This window comes from Rhipicephalus microplus, chromosome 6 (genome assembly GCF_043290135.1).
Source record: "Rhipicephalus microplus isolate Deutch F79 chromosome 6, USDA_Rmic, whole genome shotgun sequence".
NCBI lineage: Eukaryota > Metazoa > Arthropoda > Arachnida > Ixodida > Ixodidae > Rhipicephalus > Rhipicephalus microplus.
Genome location: NC_134705.1, coordinates 129,328,485 through 129,349,634, shown reverse-complemented (window position 1 = coordinate 129,349,634; position 21,150 = coordinate 129,328,485). Strand labels below are relative to the sequence as shown.

Sequence of the window (21,150 nt, the reverse complement as noted above, 5' to 3'; positions counted from 1 at the left end):
ATCTGCTGCTCACAAGGTTGTCCAGATGTGGCTCACAAGTGGCTCGCAAACTCGTCTTGTGATTGGGTTTTAGTAACGCTTCTCCAAAACCCTGGTTGGAAAAGAAACAAGCGCTAGAAAATCTGAACTTAGCACAGTTTTAAATTCATTGCATCACAAGCTCAGCGGACGGTGTTAAACGCAATGAAACGCCTGAGCAGTTCTACATCGAAACGGCAAAAAGAGGTGAGAAAGGTACGTCATAACATTATTCAGTATTCCTATGAGCTGCAAGTGTTCAACAAAATACAACATTAGCACAAAGAAAGACTGGTGGCGCTTGATCTGCAAAGAGTTTCGGAGGAACCCAACGCCGCGTTCTGTCTATAGATTGAATGCGTCGAGTCCGAGGACTGGGCTTGTTAAGACTGCGTGAGAGCCCATAGAGTGAATTTAAAGTTTTTTACTGCATAAAATGAAGGAATAAATTTTTAACAGTGTCTTGTTTTGCCCTTGCAGCCTTTTGTTTTGCCCCACAGCTGGAGAAAAATGAGACATCTGGAGCATTTTTTATTTGTTTTTCAAACAATGTTCTGGACAGTGGCATCATGGCAATATTTATGTAGCTCTAACCTTGTACCCAACGGAAAGTTTCTGCACTGATGTTTAATTGTAAGGAGCGAAATAAGAAGATATATTCACCATTTTGAAGTTTTTGTCGCATTTTAACCCCACCCTACGCTAAATGTACATTGCTCGTCTCATGTTTGCAAGCCGCGATTTTACGAAGATGCTAGTGCACCAGCTGCACCACTTTCTTTATTCGAATTATTCACGTACAGCTTGCTGGTCACAACTGACGTGTCATGAGCCAACTTAGATGTTTTATATGCATAGGTCAGCAAATGTTGTCCAGCTCACTCAGACTCAATCATGCAATAGGTTTTTGCCAAAGTATATTACTGACCCTAGACTCCCTGAGACTCAGACTTGTGGCTTGATCTGAGTCTGCGTGTATCCGAGTGAGTCGACTCAGGAATGAGTTCACGCATCTATGGTTGTATGTGTGAAGCAGCGGACGCATACCGATAACTCAGCCTAGATGTATTTCGCATTCATTTATACATATAACGTTGTAACGCGTAAATTCAATAGTGTGTCTTTTGCAGCACCGCATGTTTTTTTTCGCTCATTGAAGGCATTGTGATCTTTATTTTGGGGTAAAAACCAGCTGCAAAGGGTGTGATAACCGAGTGATTGCACAAGTCAACAAAGAGCAGCTGGTTGGAACGGAATGAAAAAAACTTTATTTGAGTCCTGCAGGACGCGCTTAGCGCGTAGCGGGCGTCTCCCACGTAGGGAACGACAGGGAGTACCTGGCGGCCGCTTCGTGGGCCTGCTGGACGGCCCATTGCTGGTCGGTGAGAAGTGAGCTCCTGAAGCAGCTGGTTCTCAAGAATTTATTCACGACAGTTATAACATGTAGCAAAGAAAATTGCTGCCCAGTTTTATCACAATTATTACAAGCTATAATAAAAGATTCTTAGGACGCAGAAGCCACTGCAGTCGACGGCGTGTGGAAGTTGTCACTTGGGACACCGTTTTACAATTTTCACTCGCGCTATGACAGTTCGTCGCGCCACATTTTGTCGTGTAAAAAAGGAGCTGCCGGTGTGTTGTGTCACAATGGTTCGATTGGGGTGCATGTTAAAGCATACCAGATGATCGAAATCATCCGCAGTCGTCCACTAGGACGTGCTTTTTTTTAGCGGCTTCGAGACGCTGAAATGCAAAACCAACAATTGCTTCTACATTGCACCAAATAATACACACCATAGAAGACATGTATCTCGACAAGCAGGACGAAACAGCAGCGAGAATAATAAAAGTGCTGATGTGCGATGTTAACACACTTTGACGGCCGGAACATGAAGCCTGTTGGCATTGTCAGCAAAGCGTCTGCTTCTCCGCATCACAGAGGAGCCACTTTTGACCACGTGATGGCGCTCGGCGAATAGTGACGCTGAGATACCTGGAGGCGTAGTGAGCAGCGCCCGCAATACATTGGCGCAAATCTGCTTCCTGTAGACTGTGTGTGCTCCCCGAGTGTGCTCGTGATTGTGTGTACCTTCTCATCTCTCTGCAACCTCTTTTCTCCCCTTTATCCCTTCCCCAGTGCAGGGTAGCAAACCGGATGTGCGTCTGGTTAACCTCCCTGCCTTTCCTTGCATCTTCATCTTTCTCTCTCTCTCTGCTTCCTAGAGGTAGCACATAGAGTAATTCTTTATAATGTTATTTAGCAGCGTCATCTCTTCATCCAACACTCGAGTTTACCGCGCCACCACTCCACTGACTTGTGTTGCAACGCAATGTCCTCTACTCAGGCTGGCTGTAGGCGTGCGGTAATTTTATCGGCTGGCTTCAGTAGCGGAAACTTGTTTTCAACATCCGTTACGGCTGCCTGCGTTGCCATGAGATCCTGTTACAAACGCTCGAGTTGCTCAACTCTTTGCTTTCCGCGGTTGTGCTATCTGACTGCCCCGAATACACGTACATCCTGCTGCAAGCGTCAGGATTAGAACGCCGCACTTCGCACTCTCTTCACCAGCATTGCAGCTCAGGCTGCTTGCTTCGGTGAAATTGCTGTTGCGGTGGTATAACACTTAATATATATTCTTGTCGATGCTTTGTTTTCTAAGAACAGTTCAAATTTATTTGTGTAGAACTCAACATACCGATGCCTATGGTACTTCATAATTTTCCTAAAGACAGACACAGAATAATTCATAAGCACCCTTAAGCGTAACCCATCTTATCTTAAGGCAAATGAACTAGCGCTGCTAAAAGGATGTGAATGAACAACTTATCATGATAAACACGTCAATTATCAAATATGCTGCAGGTAAATGTAGGCAAAAGTAATTATTCAAATCGTAGTTACAAAAACGTGTCAATAAGGTGATCAGGAATTATGGTTTGCACCGAGAGTGCTCCAGTAAGCTCCACTTTATTTATTTGAGCTGGGCGACAGAATGTCTGCCACAAGGCATTCCTCACAATTCTGTTGTCTTCCTTCCTCTTTGCGATAAATAAAACGCCAGGCGCATGTGTGCGCTTCCTTCGAAGCGAACCCTCGGATCTCGCACAATTTCTAGACTATGCTGCACTGCTAAGCAGCCAACGTTAGGTCACGTGTGTCCCGGTCGAGACAAAATGACTCACAGTGCAACAGTCGCCGGCACCTACTGGCACGGTTTCCTGTGAAAAGCGGCCTTCAGGAACACCCGTTGCACTGCAAGTAACTGCGTCGTCACTTCCCTTGCTGGCGTCGCGCCACGCAGAGGGGACGTGTACGGAGAGTGTGGATAGAGATGTGGCGCCAAGGCCAAATCCACTACGCCGCATAGAGGGGAGGCTGCCTCTGATGCCGCGTTGCCTGACGCGTTGCCTATGAGCTGTTCGGCATACAAAATGCACCCGAGCGAAAGGCGTGTCGCAAGCCTTTTGTATGCAGAGAAGAATGGATCAAGCGAACAGCCGCCACGGCGCGCGCAGTATTCGAACCCTCTCCGGCATTCCAAGAGCCCTCTCGGCATTTTCGCGCTATTGGTAGGGAAACGCTGCCTTTAATATCTCACGCACTTCCTACAAAGTCACGAATTCGCCTGCAGATTGCCTGCACATACAGATTCAGTGAGTGGTACGTGCGCCTACGAGAACACCAAGTCCAAGTCTTCAATAATTACAACAAAAAATAACAAAATGTCTGTGTTCGACTTTCACTGACCTGAAGTTGAAAGGTTGGATTTATACGGCATCAGAATTTATTTCCATTATACTACAGTGCAATGAAGAAGAAGAGGGAGGTAATCAAGAAATGAAACACGAAGCTCTTATATAAAACTGAAAAACATAAACTCACAAGGGTTTTTTTTTATGCACACGCGTGACACGACTGAAAGACGACACCGATTCACCTTACACATTTTCTTTTCTTAGTTGATGCATTGGTCTCCCCAGAGTCTGCTCCAAAAGTGTTCCACGGGCAACTTTGTTTTCGTTGCTATCAAGTAGCGTTGTCATATGATGTGAAGCCACCGTCATGTGGGATCCCGTTGTGTTTATTATGCTCCATCCCGTTATGTTCCGTCACGTCTTCTGGAAGCTTTTATTAAAGTCACCTTAGTGACATTATGAAATGGCGGTGATTTCTAGCGTCACTCGAGCTGACACGGACCATCTCTCAGTTTTCCAGATACCCTCTCCCCAAAAGTTGCAGGCAATTTGAAACATATTTTACTAGCATTGATGCTAACGTTGTTGATCAGTGTCGCTCGTTGATATCTGCTCTCTCTTTACCAAGGCTCATTGGCCATGATTTAAACCTTGCAGCAATCACCACAGATGAGATCGAATCTGTCGTGGCTAGTATTCCAGTAAACAAAGCGACTAGAGTTGACGTAATACCAGCTAAAGTTATTAAAGATAACATCAGCCTTCTTTGCACTCCGCTATGTCACTTTCTTAACAATGCATTTGCCAGTCGTATATCTATTCATTTACTTGAATGCACTGCAGCAACACTACAGGGCTAAACAGAAGTGGATAATTAACACAAGACGAAACAACAAAACAACAACAAAATAAATCTGAAATATATTAAAGCAATATGCAAGAAAACATCACTTTGGATATTAAAAACAAGAGCTTAGATATGTTCGGAGTCGTTACTAGCGGCACCAATCAAATCATTTAATGATAGAGATCGAGCCCTTCGCCGTAGTCAGTTGCTTCGCAGCTGCTGGGGACAGAGGGCCGTGAGTTATTTGGCGTTTGAATGTGGGAGGTAGTGGCCAGATACTGCACCAGGGTGGTCAATCCTTCTCTGGTGAGGGAGTGCGTTCCCGGCGGTGGTTACCGGTGAGGCCACACCCCAGGCCCCTTACTGCAGTTCCATCACCACGCGGATTTTTTTTTATCCGGTTGGGAACTGCGCGGCACCAGGATTTGAACCACGGACCTTTTGCATGCGAGGCGGATGCTCTAACCAATACGCCATCACCGCATTCTTTTTCGCAACGTTTAACGCTAGAACCTTATCTAGTGAGGGAAGTCAAGCTGTACTATTCTCGAAGCTAGAGGGTGTTAAATGAGGTATAATAGGGCTCAGTGAGGTTAGGAGGACAGTTGAGGCCTATACGGTGCTACAGAATGGGCACGTCCTTTGCTATCAGGGCTTGGCTGACAGAAGATAACTAAAAGTGGGGTTCCTAATTCACAGAAACATAGCTGGCAACATAGAAGAATACTATAGCATTAATGAAAGGGTGGTAGGTATCGTAATTAAACTGAATAAGAGATACAAGATGAAGGTGGTACAGGCTTACGCGCCTCCATCCAGCCATGATGACGCTTCAGTTGAAAGCTTCTATGAAGACGTGGAATCGGCAATGAGTAATGTAAAAACACAGTATACTGTACTGATGGGAGACTTTAATGCAAAGGAAGGGAAGAAGCAGGCTGGAGACAAGGCAGTAGGAGATTATGGCATCGGTACTAGAAGCGCCAGAGGAGAGCTACTAGTAGAATTCGCAGAATGCAATTATTTACGATTTTTAATACCTTCTACCGAAAACGAAAAAACCGCAAGTGAACATGGAGGAGCCCTAATGGCGAAAATACGAACGAAATAGACTTTATAATGAGTGCACACCCAGGCATCGTGCTGGATGTTGAAGTGCTTGCCAAGTGACCATAGATTGGTATGGTCTATAATTCGCCTAGACTTGAAGAAGGAACGACAGAAACTGATACGCAAGAAGCCAATCAGTGAGCTAGCACTGAGAGGAAAAGTACAGGAATTCAGAGTCTCGCTTCAGAACAGGTACTCCGCTCTTAGTGAGGAAACCAACCTTAGTGTAGATACAATGAATAATAATCTGACGAGTATCATTACGAAGTGTGCAGTGGAAGTTGGAGGCAGGGTAGTTAGACAGTACACTGGCAAGCTTTCCGAGGAAACGAAAAATCTCATTAAGAAGCGTCAAATCATGAAAGTCTCAAGTACAACAGACAAAATAGAACTGGCAGAGCTTTCGAAGTTGATTAATAGGCGTAAGGTATGCGATGTAAGAAGGTATAACATGGAGATAATTGAACACGCTCTGAAAAACAGAGAAAGCGTCAAAGCAGTGAAGAGGAAATTTGGGATAGGGAAAAATTGGATGTATGCACTAAAGGACAAAGAAGGCAAAATAACTACCAATATGGATAGGATAGTTAAAATAGCGGAGGCGTTTTATAGAGATCTGTACAGTAGCCGGGACAACCATGACGTTAATACTATAAGAACTAGCAGTAACCCAGATGACACCCCACTAGTAATGATACAAGAAGTCAGAAAAGCTTTGGAGAGCATGCAAAGAGCCAAAGCTGCTGGTGAGGATCAGGTAACATCCGATCTGTTGAAAGATGGAGGGCAGATTGTGTTAGAAAAACTAGCCACCCTATTTACGAGTTGTCTCCTGACGGGAAGAGTACAAGAGTCTTGGAAAAACAATGACATCATCTTAATACATAAGAAAGGAGATGACAAGGACTTGAAGAATTACAGGCTGATAGCTTGCTCTATTTAGTATACAGGCTATTTAAAAAGGTTTTATTTATTCTGCTAGCATAGCTAGCAGAATAAATAAAACATTAGAATTTAATAAACCAAGGAAACAAGCAGGATTTTGAACAGGCTACTCAACAATCGACCACATTCATACTATCAATCAGGTAATAGAGAAATGCTCAGAGTATCACCAACCACCATACATAGCCTTCATAGATTACGAGAAGGCGTTTGATTCAGTAGAAATATCAGCCGTCATGCAGACACTGCGGAATCAGGGTGTCGATGAAGCATATATATGATTGATTGATATGTGGGGTTTAACGTCCCAAAACCACTATATGATTATGAGAGACGCTGTAGTGGAGGGCTCCGGAAATTTAGACCACCTGGGGTTCTTTAACGTGCACCCAAATATGAGCACACGGGCCTACAACATTTCCGCCTCCATCGGAAATGCAGCCGCCGCAGCCGCGGTTCGAACCCGCGCCCTGCGGGTCAGCAGCCGAGTACCTTAGCCACTAGACCACCGCGGCGGGGCGAAGCATATATATACATCCTGGATGAAACCTAAAGGGGATCAACTGCTACCATATTGCTTCATAAAGAAAGCAACAGAATACCAATCAAGAAGGGTGTAAGGCAGGGGGACACAATCTCTCCCATGCTATTTAACGCGGGCTTACAGTAGGTTTTCAGAAGCCTAGAATTGGATGAGTTAGGAATATGAGTTAATGGAGAGTACCTTAGTAACCTGCGCTTCGCCTATGACATTGTATTGCTTCGTAACTCAGGGTACGAATTGCAACTCATGATTACGGAGTTAGACAAGAAGAGCAGAAAGGTGGGTCTTAAAATTAATCTGCAGAAAACGAAAGTAATGTACAACAACCTCGGAAAAGAGCAGCGCTTCGAAATAGGTAATAGTGCACTTCAAGTTCTAAAAGACTGTCTACTTAGGGCAGGTAATAACCGCGGAGCCGAACCACGAGATTGAAGTAACTTGAAGAATAAGAATGGGGTGAAGCACATTTCCAAGCACTCTCAAATTATGACAGGTAGATTGCCACTATCCCTCAGGAGGAAGGTATATAACAGCTGTATCTTGCCGGTACTTAGCTACGGAGCAGAAACCTGGAGACTTGCAAAGATGGTTCAGCTTAAATTGAGGACAACGCAGCGAGCAATAGAAAGAAAAATGGTAGGTGTAACCTTAAGAGACAAGAAGAGAGCAGAGTGGATTATGGAACAAACGGGGGTTGAGAATATCATAGTTGAAATTAAGAAGAGGAAATGGACATGGGTCAGGCATGTGGCACGTAGACAGGATAACCGCTGGTCAATAAGGGTACCTGACTAGATTCCCAGAGAAGGCAAGCGGGTTAGGGGGAGACAGAAGATTAGGTGGGAAGATGAGATTAAGAAGTTTGCGGGTATAAATTGGCAGCAGCAAGCACAGGACCGGGTTAACTGGCAGAACATGGGAGAGGCCTTTGTCCTGCAGTAGACGTAGTCAGGCTGATGTTGATGATGATGATAATGATGATGATGATGATGATAATTGAGTCCTGCTAAGTAGGCAATTCCAGAGCTCTATAGTACGTGAAAAAAAAAACTAAATATGACTGTGTTTTCCACGAGCAAAGAAAGGCTTTATGTTAAAGTTGTGGGAGCTGTGGGTGAAAGTTTCAGGTATAAATGCAATGTTGTCACCGCAAATCAGGCCAGTGGAGGAGTTGATAACAGTATATAACAGTTCAAAAGATTCAGTACGATAACAAGAATGCAATGGTACAATGTTCAGTGATTGCAGGGCCTGGGATGGTGTGACGTTGGGGCTGTAGTTACGGCATACCAGACAGATAGGTTTACGTTAGACGTTGTAAAGAAATTTGAGGTCACATAGTTTGGGAGGGTACTAAACAACAGCTGCGTATTCTAGCATAGAGCGAATTATCGTTCTATGCAGAGCAGTTCGGTATAGCGGGGGAATTCAGCCAAAGTACTGAGAAAAGAACCCAATTTATTTTAGAGCTTTCCCGTTGAAGTGCACATTTGGCTAGTCAAGGAAATATTTTTTGTTACAATCACACCTAGACATTTATATTGCGACACTCTTTTAAGTTGTGTACCACCCAGATGATAATCGAATGAAAACGAGTTCTGTCAATTGGTAAATGTTATAAGGACTGTTTTCCATCTATATATGCATCTAGATTAAATTTCACCAAAGTACTACCCAACAATATTGACATCTACAGACCCATCTCCATTCTAAGTTTTCTGACACACTTTTCAAGAAGCTAATTGTCCATTAACTAAAAAGCTTTCTTGATAAACATTGACATCATTTGCCCGGAGCAACGTGGGTTTATTCCTGAAAGGTCTACTTCATCAGCACTTCTAAAGGTCTCGCACAGTATAAACACCGCACTTCACAATGACGAAATTGCAGAGTAGTCTTTCTAGATATAAAAAAGCATTCGGTACCGTTTTCCACCATATACTGCTGCAGAAGCTTGAAAGTTGTGGTTTTATTGACAGTTCAGTGCAGTTATTTTCGAGCTACGTGTCCTCCCCACAGCAAAAAGTAGTGATTACCAACAAAGAATAGTCATACAGTACTATTGAGTATGGAGTACCCCATAGTTCCGTATTAGACCGGTGCATTTTTCATTTCAAATAAATGATCTTCCCAAAACACTAAAGTATTCCAAAACAATAATTTACGCTGATGATACAGCCGTAATTTCAACAGGCAATAGTCGGTCAATACTGCAAGTCAACATAATGTCAGAATTCATAAACGTAAGTAACTGGTTTATTCAAAACGAATATACACTACATTCAGAAAAAACGAAGTGTGTCGTCATCCGATCTAGGAGAGAGAGTATTGATACGCCATAAATGAAACTGTACCCGCATAGAAACAAGCTTTCTGAGCAAGTGATTTATTTTAAACATCCTGGAGAGACGTTTGACGAGCATCTTCACAGAGAACAAATCTATAGCGTTTGTAGTGACTAGATTATTGTTATTATACGTTAAATGAGCCCTGCAACACTTTTTGAGAATGGTCAGAAAACACTGCCGCTCAGTACTAGAGGCTTCCGACAACACGCGAACCAAATATTTTAGCGCAGCAGGTGGCCTGGAATTCACAATAAATTATCAAAATCATCAAAAAGTGGCTGTCTCTTCTCTCGACAAATCACAGAATATGCCCAAAAATCACATGCAACAAGCCCACCTACCAGGCATTGGCTGATTTGAACATGGCGTGCTCGCTCGTTAAAGAGATCACCGTGGAGGGCCGCTACTTGTCCACGCGTGCGCACGCGACTACACTGAAAAAGCCGTGTACGGGAAGAAAAAAAAGAAAAAGTGCTCAAGGTCACGAGGCACGCGTGACGTTTTTCTGTGACTGCCATCCCTCCCTGCTTAGCTTCCAACGTATTCGTCGGGACGAGAGAAGCTAGAATGCAAATGCAGCCTGCTACAAACCCAAGGAGGCTTGAAACCTCCTTGGACAAACCTTTGTAACTCCAGTCGCACTGGATGGATTCTTAAATTTCTTGCGACGTTGAATTCATGAGTCAATCAGCTCTTCCAGTGAACTCTTTATATGGTTACTTGAAAAAGTGTTTCAGGTCCCATTTAATCGAAGCATGCGATTGTTGCACCCTTGTGTGACTCCAATTATGTATTTTACTTTCTTCACTCTCATATAAGCTACAGTATAGAATCATGGGGTGTATGATACACAACATACCTTGAACCACTTCTACGACTACAAAAGAGAGCCCTAAACATAATACGTGGAAGCTACGGGAATCCAAATTATATATTTCAGGAGCAACCTATCCTGTCAGTTTCGGCAATTCGTGATTATAAGATGGCCCTTTCAGTTTACCAAATCATCGGCACTAGCGTTCCCTCTCCTCCAGTAAATTCACCATACCATCGCAAAACACTAGGCATGCATTCAACAGAAATTTAATTTTGATAGCAATTATATAGATACCCTCGGCTGGACTTTGCCGTTAACATCGCCGTCACTCGCTATGTATATATATATATATATATATATATATATATATATATATATATATATATATATATATATATATATATATATATATATATATATATATATATATATATGAAAATGCAAGAAAGCAAAAGACCCAGGAAAGACTCTGGCGCGCGGGATTGAACTTTTGTCCTTTCAATCGTGAGTGCTCAGCGTTAACAACTGCACCACCGGGGAGCACGCCGTTCAACGTTTCAACGGCAAGCTATTTATATCTACCACTTACCGCTGCTGACGAGCATCGATGGGGGAATTGTATCTACAGCTATACCAGCAAGACGAGGCAATGAGCAAGCGTCGCCACATCATGCGGCGGCGCGCACTCTTATCTCCCACGTGCACTTTACCCCGCTTAAAGGAAGGGAACGATGCTTCCTCGCGTGCTGTTATGTCACGGTGGAAAAGAGGGAGGATCGTACGTCTTGGCTGGCCTCGGGCTTTACCTGGAACAATTCTGTTGTACTTCACTGCAATCATCGCAGTCTCCATTTGTGAAAAAGCGTGCGCTTTTTAGACAGAACGATGTAATATCTGAGACGCTTATTCACGTGCATCTGTACCTGGGAATTAGTCTCGTGCGTCATTTCTGCGTACGAAACGCGGGGCACGTTTCAATGTGCTTTCTATTCTGCGCGTGATCTTCATATATCTTGATATTACATTCATTGCTTCGCCTTTTCGGCAAAGCAGTGACTATATAATTTACATACTAATTATATCTCATAAGAGAAACGTTTATTGAAATTTTTAACGCAAATTTGGGACAAAATACCGTTAGAAGTTAACGTAGCACGCAACTTTGGGCTCAGTGCAAAAATATTTTGTTTACAAGATCGACGCTTGTGAACACTTTCGTCTTAATCTTATCGCGTTCGGCGGTGTATTGAGTCTTTTACCGTTATATAAGTTGATTGATATGTGGGGTTAACGTCCCATAACTACCATATGATAATGAGAGACGCCGTAATGGAGGGCTCTGGAAATTTCGACCACCTGGGGTTCTTTAACGTGCACCCAAATCTGAGCACACGGGCCTACATTATTTCTGCCTCCATCAAAAATGCAGCCGCCGCAGCCGGGATTAGAACCCGCGACCTGCGGGTCAGCAGCCGAGTACCTTAGCTACTAGACCACCGTGGAGGGGCACCGTTATATAAGCTGTAGAGATGTGATTATGTACGTGACTCTTTGCATGCTGTGTGCTAAATCACTTCTTTTATTTTTTTAGTTCTGTAGATCTGTATGTGACCACATATGTGTATGTTTGCATAGGCATCTATGTATATGCATGTATATATATTATGTATAATTTCCTGTGTTCTTGTGCAAGGAATTCTTGTTTTTAATGTTTTCAATATTTTTAGATATTATTTTGTACATTTGTGTGAAACTTTTGTTTCTAGCAAATTTTTCTATTTTTTTTCGTACAAGTACCACATAAGCCTTGTAACAGACCATCCACCCAGTCAAGCTCTCTGACAACAGTGTTTAGCCCATAGTATTCGCAGGAATCTTTGTAGTTCTGAAAATAAAATAAATGAACAATAGTATATATATATATATATATATATATATATATATATATATATATATATATTTGTTGATTGATATGTGGGGTTTAACGTCCCAAAACCACTATATGATTATGAAAGACGCCGTAGTGGCGGGCTCCGGAAATTTAGACCACCTGGGGTTCTTTAACGTGCACCCAAATCTGAGAACACGGGCCTACAACATTTCCGCCTCCATCGGAAATGCAGCCGCCGCAGCCGGGATTCGAACCCGCACCCTGCGAGTCAGCAGCCGAGTACCTTAGCCACTAGACCACCGCGGCGGGGCAATATATATGTGTGTGTGTGTGTGTGTGTGTGTGTGTGTGTGTGTGTGTGTGTGTGTGTGTGTGTGTGTGTGTGTGTGTAAATACAGGGTGTCTCAATTATCACGCAGCATGCTTAAAATTTAGGAATGGTGTTAGGCTAAGCAAATCTTGCGCATTTTGTTCCATTGTGCCCAGTAAACTCATACAGCCGCTACTAACAGCTTTGGTTTTGACTAATAACTAATTAGTCATTATGACACTTGTAATTGAAGAAGTGCTCTCCTAATTATCAAAATGTCAATGAGTCGTGTGTGCGTGTTAAAACGACATCTGTCGTTGCTACTTTCAGCAACGCGATAATTGCGTGCTCATTTTTTCCTCTGAAAAAAGAAAGCTCACTAAATATGAAAAAAATAACACGCGACTGTGCTCACACTCGCAAAAGCAAGCAGCGCTCTTAGATAATTTTTCTTGAAGCAACGGCTTTTCCTCTTTTCCTTTGCCAGGGGCAGCGTTTTGTAGATTGGCAAGGGTCAGGTGCCAACATGTGTCGCAGTTTCGCAGGGATTGCTTCCGCTTGATTTTACGTCGCTATCACTATTCACATCTCACGGTCTACTGTTCTCGGTGCATGGTGACGCGGCTGGATCACTGTTCTGATGAGAGTGAATACAGCCTGAGTGTGTAACGTCAAGGCGACATGTTTTTTCGGACGGCAATTGGCAGATAGTGCGATCCGCATTTTTTAAGGGGCGAAGCTCTTTAAACTGTGGGTCGTGCATCCTCGACGTACGTATTAGGTAGCCACCACTTCTTTTGCTCTTAGAATGTCCGATAGATGGCGGTACTTATATATAATGAATATATGAGGCGTCCTTAAGGAGCCCGAATTTGCATATACAGGCCAAGCTGGCGGACTGGTCTGCTAGTGTTGCGGCCCCTTGCACAAACCTAGCCCCCGTCAAACTTGGTTTCCCATATTTCCCCTCGCCTTCCTGAATAATAAAGTTTATTCCTACTCCACGAAAAGATGCGAGATGGCGGTACTTGCATAGAGTGTTCACTAGATGGACGGATGGACGGACGAACGCTTAGCCTCACTCATCATCATTCACTCCGTAGATGTGCTATGACTGTTTTTATTTCCACATCTGCTTAATCGCTACTGGCTACCACAAAGTGTGTTTGTTTAAGGGCGCTTCATTCAGGTTCACGTAGCAGTGCAGCCACGTGTTATTTTTTGTATTCCGTGGGCTTCCATTAGTGACAGGTAAAAATGAGCACACAATTAGTGCAACGTAGAAAATAGCACCGATACATGTCGTTACAGCAGGAGCACGTCTGCCTTATTGATTTATTGACAATTAGGCAAGTACTTTTTTGAGTTACAAATATTATTATGAATAAATAAATAATTGCCATTAACAAAAAAATTGTAGCGGATACTACAGTACACTTTCAACAATATGCACTATCGCTTAACGCCACTCGTTTTTTTTTTTTCATTCGAGCTGCGCAATAATTGGGATGCCCTGTATATGTTCTGTTAATCTGTTATGTACGCTGGAGTGGAGGATACACTAAACAATGTAGGCTAACGGCCCAGGTATCTTTAGAGCAAAAGCTGTTATGACATCAAAACTCGGGTACCACGCTGCGTCGTATAGTTGTCCGCCGCCGCCGCCACCGGTGTCCGTAACCACTTTGCACGAAAACAGAAAAAAAAACCTAGTACCACGGACACAGTGGGACTTAAACCTGGGCTTGCTGCGTGCCGGCCCAGTATGCTACCACCAAGCTACGCCGATGTTTGGGGCTTCTTCGCAAACTTGCCTTAGGCCGGCTTGATGTCGGTAAGGGAATCGCGTTAATATTAGTGATATAATATAATATGAGTGAAGCGTTTTAGAACGTCAAAATAACAACGAGGTATCACACAATGCGAGTAGCGTAATGAGCAGGTCGATCTATGCTCCAACTTACTACAAAAGCTTGTTTTGCACCATACATTAACTGTGGCACATACCTCCTTCAGGTATCATTCCTCGTCAACGTTGGCACAAAATTCCTTGCAATTGTTTAGCAATTCCTTTAGCAATTCTTAGCAAGTGTTGCATGTGTTTGCAAGTGGCATGAAATTCCTTGCAAGTGTTTAGCGGATACAATGCTTCTGAGAATAATAACAAAAATACCATAGCGAGTTTCGGTCTACTACGGTAAAAATATTATTATTATTGCCGTAGTGGGTACCCACAAGTGTGCTTGCACAACTTATAAAAGGAGTGTTTAGAAAACGCACTGAATAAAGGCCGCTCTCCTAGCTTTTGCTGTGACTGTGCTGCGCCTTCCACGCAGACCTGGCGTTTTATAATAATTGCTTATTTTTTCTCAACAAAACTGAGCTTGAGATTGAAAACTACCATGGATCCCACACCTCAATATTGATATTGTAGCAAATAGTATAAATAGCTTCAATATCGCGAGCTGGAAGCCTTCAACTTACCTAGTTAAAACATGATAGTACCAACATTTTGCTGAATTGTTATTCACGTCTGAAGTCTCATGTTTCCATGACCTTCTCTTGCTTTTTCTGACATCTCCGGAAAACGTTGTTTAATTAAGTACCAAATTTTAAGCGCGTAAAGAAAAACAAACATTATGAACAGTACCATACAATACGACACAATAGGAGAGTTGCTACGAAATCTGCTGATGTGCTTGTAGTAAAGCGGATATGCATAAACGATGAAATCTTTTGACAGGATGCTGGCCATGACGAGTAGACAAGACGATGGCAATGGTATATAAATTCAAGAGTACAATGTGAAGAGAGAGTAACTTTTAACGCCATCTGAATGGGGTTATCAGTATTAGTGAAGAAAGGCAAGGTGGAGCGTTGAGGGTAGGGCAGTCCGTATACTAACGCAGGAAGCCAGCGAAATCAGTTTTCATATCGCGACTTCTTCGAGACATCGATTCTTTCTTTGTACTTGGGGTGTCATGATATGTTACCTGGCTACGCTCAACTCGCAGCACTTTTTTATTGCTGAAGGTTGTACTCCTAAATATTGTAGCACTTCGCGCAATAGCTCAGCTGCAGTGTCCATGGCCTTTCACAGCCTCCGCTAGCTGCCGCAGCGTTGTTTAGTGCATGCGATCAGGGCGAGATTCGTGTTCTGTAGCATCATGTACATGCTTTGTATGGCGTGCGTTAGATCGCATGAAAATTTCTAACTGGATGGTCCGATCCAAATCTGGGACATGTAGCCAACCTGAAACGGACGGCGCGGGACTTCGAACCCTGAATCAAAAGTCGGGACTTTCCGGAAAAAATACGAATGCGTTCGTATATATATATATATATATATATATTTATATATATATATATATATATATATATATATATATATATATATATATATATATATATATATATATATATATATATATATATATATATATATATATATATTGTGACGTCGCTCCAGGGGGTGTCGACAAGGTCTATTGATGTCCGAGCAACATGGCTCCAACCAAGCGCGTCGGTTGAGCTTCTTTTCTAGAGCGGGGGTTCACGCGCACTTCTTTGTTCTTCGTGGTGTGTGCCTTCACCTTGGCATACGACCCACTACTAGAAGTAGGTGGCAATATTCCTCCTCAACAAAAAAAAAAGAAAGAGCATCGTCCCGATGCTGTAAAGTTATTGAAAAAAAAAACCAAAACAAAGTGGGTTAAACAATGAAAAAGGGCACCAATAATCAAATGTTAGACGCGATAAGTTCACCAATGATGAAGTAATTGTCAGAGCACAAATAAAAAAAACACAGGAAAAGTGGTCTTTTAGGAACGCGCAAAATAGGGCTTCAGGCGCACCACGTGAGCTATGTCAGAGGTCGGTTGTTTTCGTTGTGCCCATCGTGACGACGTAGCGTCCGGAACCACTTCGTAGTTTACGTCGCTCACGCGGCGTATTACGTTATACGGACCGAAGTATCTGCTGAGCAACTTTTCGGAGAGGCCACGGCGTCGAACAGGGGTCCAAACCCAAACTTGGTCTCCCGGATTGTAAGATACGTCATTGTGACGCATATTGTAACGTCGTGCATCGACCTGTTGCTGCTGACCAATGTGTAGCCGGGCGAGCTGGCGAGTTTCCTCGGCACGCTCTGCAAATTCTTCTGCGTCAGTTGTTAATCGATCAGCGCCTTCATAAGGAAGCATCGCATCCAGCATCGTATGAACTTCGTGGCCGTAGAGAAGGCGAAACGGTGTAAATCGGGTTGTTTCTTGAACGGCGGTGTTATAAGCGAACGTCACATAAGGCAAAATGCGATCCCATGTTTTGTGTTGGACGTCGATGTACATGGAGATCATATTTGTGACTGTCTTATTTAGTCGCTCGGTTAAGCCATTGCTCTGCGGATGGTAAGCAGTCGTCGTTCGATGCCTAGTGTTACTTAGACGAAAAACTTCATCAATAAGCTGTGCAGTGAACGCTGTTCCTCTGTCGGTTATCACTGTAGCTGGAGCACCGTGGCGCAGAACAATGTGGCACATGAAGAACTGTGCTACCTCAGAAGCCGTGGCCCGTGGTATCGCCTGTGTCTCAGCATAGCGGGTCAAATAGTCAGTTGCAACAATGACCCATTTGTTGCCGTCGGACGATAAAGGAAATGGGCCGAGAATGTCCATGCCGACTTGGTCAAATGGCTTGTGGGGTGGATCAATTGGATGAAGTAATCCAGCCGACTTGCTTGGTGGCGACTTTCGACGCTGGCATTCCCGACAGCTTTTAACGTACTGCTTCACGCTTGCTGAAAGTCCGGGCCAGTAGTACGCCTCACTTACTCTGGCGAGCGTTCGCGAGTAACCTAGATGACCAGATGTGGGCTCGTCATGGCACGCGGAGAGGATCTCGTCCCGCATGTCCTTCGGAACGACGAGGAGGTAAGCGCGGCTCGTAGAACGGGCGTTTTTTTTTTGTAAAGGACATTACCTCGGAGGCAGAAAGACGTCATGACACGAAATAGATGTCGAGGTATAACGGCGCTATGACCCTCCAGATAGTCGATGAGCGGTCGAATCTCTTCATCCTCTCGCTGGCGTCTGCTCAAGTCAGATGAGCTAAGGGCGCCCAGGAAACCGTCATCGTCGTCTTCTTCTTGATTGACTAAAGGTATGGGTGCACGCGACAGCGTATCAGCGTCTTCATGCTTCCGTCCAGACTTATATACGATGGTAACATCAAATTCCTGTAGACGCAAGCTCCATCGGGCCAGTCGTCTAGAGGGATCACGAATGTTTACCAACCAGCAGAGGGCATGGTGGTCCGTCACCACTTTAAATGGACGACCATAGAGGTACGGGCGAAACTTGGTGATCGCCCACGCTACTGCGAGACACTCTTTCTCTGTGGTCGTGTAATTCAGCTCGGTATGGGACAGTGAGCGGCTGGCATAGGCAATGACTCGTTCTTTGCCGTGCTGATGCTGGACGAGCACTGCGCCGAGGCCGATGTTACTGGCGTCAGTGTGCACCTCTGTGTCAGCATCATCGTCAAAATGCGCAAGAACAGGGGCTGACTGCATCCGCTGTCGTAGCTCGGCAAAAGCAGCCTGTTGTTCGGTAGCCCATACAAACGGTGTGTCGTCGCGTGTAAGGCGAGTGAAGGGTTCCGCTATCTTCGAAAACCCTCTAATAAATCGTCGATAGTAGGGGCACAAGCCCAGAAAGCGCCGAACAGTCTTTTTGTCTGTAGGATGCGGAAACGCGGCTACAGCGGCAAGTTTGTCGGGGTCGGGTCGGACTTCTTTCGCATTGACTACATGGCCAAGGAATTTGAGCTCTTCATAACCAAAGTGACACTTCTGCGGTTTGAGTGTAAGATCTGCTGATTGAATAGCCTGTAGCACACTCCTGAGGCGATGAAGATGTTGCTGGAAGGTTTCAGAAAAAGCGACAACATCATCAAGGTATACGAGACAAGTTTGCCACTTCAGACCAGTAAGCACAGTGTCCATCATTCGCTGGAAGGTTGCGGGCGCTGAGCACAAACCAAAAGGAAGGACTCGAAATTCATACAGGCCATCAGGGGTAACAAAGGCCGTTTTCTCGCGATCTCGCTCGTCAACCTCGATCTGCCAGTACCCGCTTTTTAAATCCAAAGAGGAAAAATAGTGGGCGCGGCGTAATCTGTCTAACGAGTCGTCGGTGCGTGGCAGCGGGTACACGTCCTTTTTAGTCACGCTGTTCAGCTTGCGGTAATCGACGCGAAAACGTAGCGTTCCGTCTTTCTTCTTGACTAGGACGACCGGAGAGGACCACGCACTGTTGGAAAGCTCGATGATGCCGTCGTCAAGCATTTCTCGAACTTGCGTACGAATGGCTTCTCGTTCCTTCGCTGACACACGGTAAGGCTGTTGGTGTACTGGGCGGGCGTCGTCGTAAGTGATGATTCTGTGCCTAGTGATCGAAGTCTGGCGCACCTTAGAGGAAGCAGCGAAGCGTGACTTGAATTCAAGCAAGAGTTTTCGCAGTGCTGTCTGGTTTTCTGGTGTGAGGTTAGAATTAATATCGATATTGCTTAAAGACGTATCGGCGGCCTCCACTGCGTCCGACGAGAAGCAGATGGGAACAGTACCTAATTCATCTGCAAACGCTAACGAAGTGCCACGGAAAAGGTGTCGGTGTTCGTTGCTGAAATTTGTAACGAGCAGTTGAGATCGGCCATCACGTAGCTGTATGATACTCCTAGCCACACAAACACCTTGAGTCAGCAGGTGTTCAAAATTACTTTCTGCAATCGCTTCACCATTTTGCAATCCACAGCATGTGACGTCGACAATAACACTGGCTCTTGGAGGAAGCGTTATACTTTCAGCAGAAACACGAAGAATGTCGGCACGTTGTTGGTCGTCCTGCTTGTCGATTGCTCGGTCGGCTGAGAAGGTGATGCGATTCTCTTGAATGTCAATGACAGCTCCATACTCCTGCAGGAAGTCAACACCAAGAATAACGTCGCGTGAACATTCACGGAGCACAAGGAAAATTGCTACAAAAGTATAGCCGCAGACCCGAACTCTACTCGTGCAGGTTCCAAGCGGAGAGACGGTGTGGCCACCAGCCGTTCGAATCACAGAGCCATGCCAGGGCGTGATTACCTTCTTTAGTAGTCTGGTCATTTTCCCGCTTAGTATAGAATAGTCAGCCCCGGTATCAACTAAAGCACCTACTGCATAGCCGTCTATCAGCACCGGTATATCCAGAGAAAGCCGCACATATCGCTCAGTCGAATCCACACCCTTTACTGTTAGCGTTGATCGGAGGTCTTCAGCACGTCGACTGCCAGCGACCTCGCCTCCAAGGGTCGCTTGTGTTAGTTTTCCCGGCGGGGACTGGGGGACCGTGCGCCAGCATGGCGCTGTGGCGAAGATGAAAAGCGCCTCGGCGACGGTGAGCGCGGCTGCCGTCCAGAAGGCGGTGGCATACGCTGTTGAGCCAGGTAATCCTCAATGTCCCGGGGTCGCTGGCCATACCGAGGAGGCGCTGAATATACTGAAAAGCCGCGCAGCCCGAGGCGCCGGTATGGACACTGGCGGTACAAATGGTCCGCTTCCCCGCAGTGGAAGCACAAAGGTCGGCGATCAGGAGTGCGCCAAACATCAGATTTCCGAGGCGAAGCACGTCTGTCGTCAAGGTAGTGTGCTGGTTGTTCCGCAAGATGCACAGGGTTGGCGTAAACGAGGGGTGGGGGCGCGCGTGTGTTCTCGTAGTACCGTAGAGGCTGCGCCGACTGAAGTGAAACTGTAGGAGGTGCCTGAACAAACAGCGGGGAAGAGGAAGCTGGGCGCTTCAAGGCTTCCGCATAAGTCGCACGGTGGTAGTCAGCCGGGGCCGGTGTGGCATTATCCAGACTCACAGGGTCACGCAGGGCATGATGCAGCTCGTCCTTGACGATACTTGCAATAGAACTCACCGTAGGTAGTGGTGGTGTGGCAGCCTTTTGCAGCTCCTCGCGTACTATAGAGCGGATAAGGTCGCGCAGACACTCGGTGTTGTTCCCAAAAGTCGTGAGAACTTGAGCAGCGGACGTGTTCACTTGCCGCTCATACAGGGTGGATCGATGCTGAAGCATCTTTTCCATCGTGACGGCTTCAGACAAAAACTCGGCGACCGTGCTCGGAGGGCTCCGTACAAGGCCAGCAAAAAGCTGCTCCTTAACTCCCCGCATCAGGTGACGCAACTTCTTTTCTTCTGTCATATTTGGATCGGCCCGTCGGAACAAGCGCGTCATATCTTCCACATAGGTCGTGACAGTTTCGTTTGGCATCTGGATGCGGGCCTGGATCGCTCGCTCCGCTCGTTCGTGGCGATCAGCACTTCTGTAAGTGTCCAACAGCCGGTGGCGGAATTCGGGCCACGATGTCATCTGTTCCTCGTGATTCATGTACCAGGTACGTGCTCCATCCTCCAAATAGAAGTACACACGCCGTAGTTTGGCCGCGTCGTTCCAGTCGTTCAAAGCAGCCACGCGTTCGAAGTCGACCAACCAGTCCTCGACGTCTTCGAGCTCAGTGCCATGAAACGGTGTCGGAACCTGTCGACTTTCGAGGGTGTACCGAGTCACCGGAGGGTTTCCCGTTC

General features: G+C 45.2%; 1 protein-coding gene across 2 annotated transcripts in view; it reads right to left on the bottom strand.

Moving 5' to 3' along the window:
* The window catches only part of LOC119167382 (sulfotransferase 1C2A-like), a 29,130-nt gene that overhangs the window by 2,728 nt on the left and 5,252 nt on the right, over positions 1 to 21,150 (bottom strand). Inside the window, exon 1 of one of the 2 annotated variants that reach the window (XM_075866552.1) lies at positions 3,202 to 3,344. The exons of the other annotated variant lie outside the window; for it this stretch is intronic. The gene's annotated coding sequence lies outside the window, so the exon portion shown is untranslated. Of the gene's footprint in view, positions 1 to 3,201; positions 3,345 to 21,150 lie in introns of those variants that run through there. 2 annotated transcript variants of the gene reach the window in all.